This window comes from Seriola lalandi, unplaced genomic scaffold (assembly GCF_002814215.2).
Source record: "Seriola lalandi dorsalis isolate HSWRI2012SDOR001 ecotype SW California unplaced genomic scaffold, Sedor1 jcf7180002000866, whole genome shotgun sequence".
NCBI classification, from domain to species: Eukaryota; Metazoa; Chordata; class Actinopteri; order Carangiformes; family Carangidae; genus Seriola; species Seriola lalandi.
The window spans coordinates 279-1,873 of NW_019471525.1; the positions used below are offsets into that span (position 1 = coordinate 279).

Genomic DNA, 1,595 nt, shown 5'->3' on the forward strand with positions numbered 1-1,595 from the left:
CTTTGTCACCATAATTTAGCACTGCAAAAAATCAACTCCAGCATCAGTGTTAATGTTGTTCATCGATGGTCAAACTACAAAGATTTACAACATGCCATCTCATTGCTCCTGTTACTTGAAAAGCCACCCAGTGTCTTTGCACAAACCCTATTTTAAATGACATGACAGTATTTTTAAATTTACCACTAAAAAATATGGGTTACTCTGCATGTTTTACTATAGATGTAAATATGTTTTGGATTTTTATATTGTTTTGTTTCTTTCCATGCTCTCACAAGCAGTTGTGTTTAATAAAATTTTTAATCTTCTGTACAAACAGTTTGTCTTTATTTAGATTTTCTCTCAGAGCTTTGTAAAGCCCAAAATAATATTACAAGGCGATGAAAAGCAACAGACAGCAATCTCCAAGCCCAGACTTCTGTTGTGTTATTTAGCTGCGATTGAAGGCAGGTTGACGTAACTCTTCATCGAAGGAAGCGGTTTAATCTTGCGTCCTGCCCAGCCTCCCTTCCTCTGCCACAAACCACTCGAGGGGCGAACGCCAAACCAGCGATTACGACCAGCTTTGCCAATGATCTCTTTGTTGTGGTCAATGTTGGATACACGTCCCACTGTAACCATGCAGGTCTCCAGTACCTGGGAAAGATGACATCATTAAATTCAGAGTATGGTTTTAATATAGCCAGAATAATGTTAATCCAGGTAACCTCACCTGAACCTGCTGCCTCGAAGGAAGCTGAACGATGGCTGTTCCGTTTACTTTGCGGAGTAAAACACCGTTTGTGCCTGAAAATAAAAATAAAAACAATTACTTTTTAGATAGCAACCACATTTAACAGAGACTACTTTGTTTCAAGTGCATAAGGTATCTGGAAAACACATGATCATTTGCCTCAAAATTCTTTTTTATGCCTTACTATACTATGACATTTTTATGCCTTATTATACTATGAATTCCTGAACATGGGGCCGCATGAGTTCTCTCTGGGTACTCCAACTTCCTCCCACAGTCCAAAGACATGCACAGTAGGTTAACTGGCAACACTAACTGACTTTTTATGCCTTGCTATACTGTGACGTTTTTATGCCTTACTATACTGTGACGTTTTTATGCCTAACTATACTGTGACGTTTTTATGCCTTACTACACAATGACTTTCTTATTGGGTGGCACGGGGTGCAGTGGTTAGAACTATCACCTCACAGTAAGAAAGTTATGGGAACCCTGGGCCCAGGACCTGTCTGTGTGTGGAGTTTGTGTGCCTGCATGGGTTCTCCCCGGGTACTCCGGCTTCCTCCCGCAGTCCAAAGACATGCACATTAGGTCATAAGGGACCTTATATTTTGTATTAACCACATAGACCTACTTTATTAATAAAAACCTTTGTTTACACTTTGTCTCAGTGAAGTGTCAGTTTAATAATGCACGTGGCCGCGCTACTTTGAAAAAGCACTGCAATGAATAGGCTATTCATTTTGTTTTCATATCATAGACTAATTTGGCAATCATTTGACAACAGTAGGTCTATTATGCCGCATACGCCGTTTAAAGACCAACGGAGGAATGAGCGTTGAAAAGTTTGGGAGATAGGCGT

At 39.9% G+C, this 1,595-nt stretch overlaps 1 long non-coding RNA gene across 1 annotated transcript; it reads right to left on the reverse strand.

The window, feature by feature from the left end:
* Positions 1-281: 281 nt before the first annotated feature.
* LOC111663171 (uncharacterized) lies at positions 282-1,576 on the reverse strand. Its single transcript, XR_002761364.2, has 2 exons — positions 713-1,576; positions 282-636 (listed from the first exon to the last, which is right to left on the reverse strand). It is a non-coding gene; the product is annotated as an uncharacterized LOC111663171 (long non-coding RNA).
* Positions 1,577-1,595: the final 19 nt, after the last annotated feature.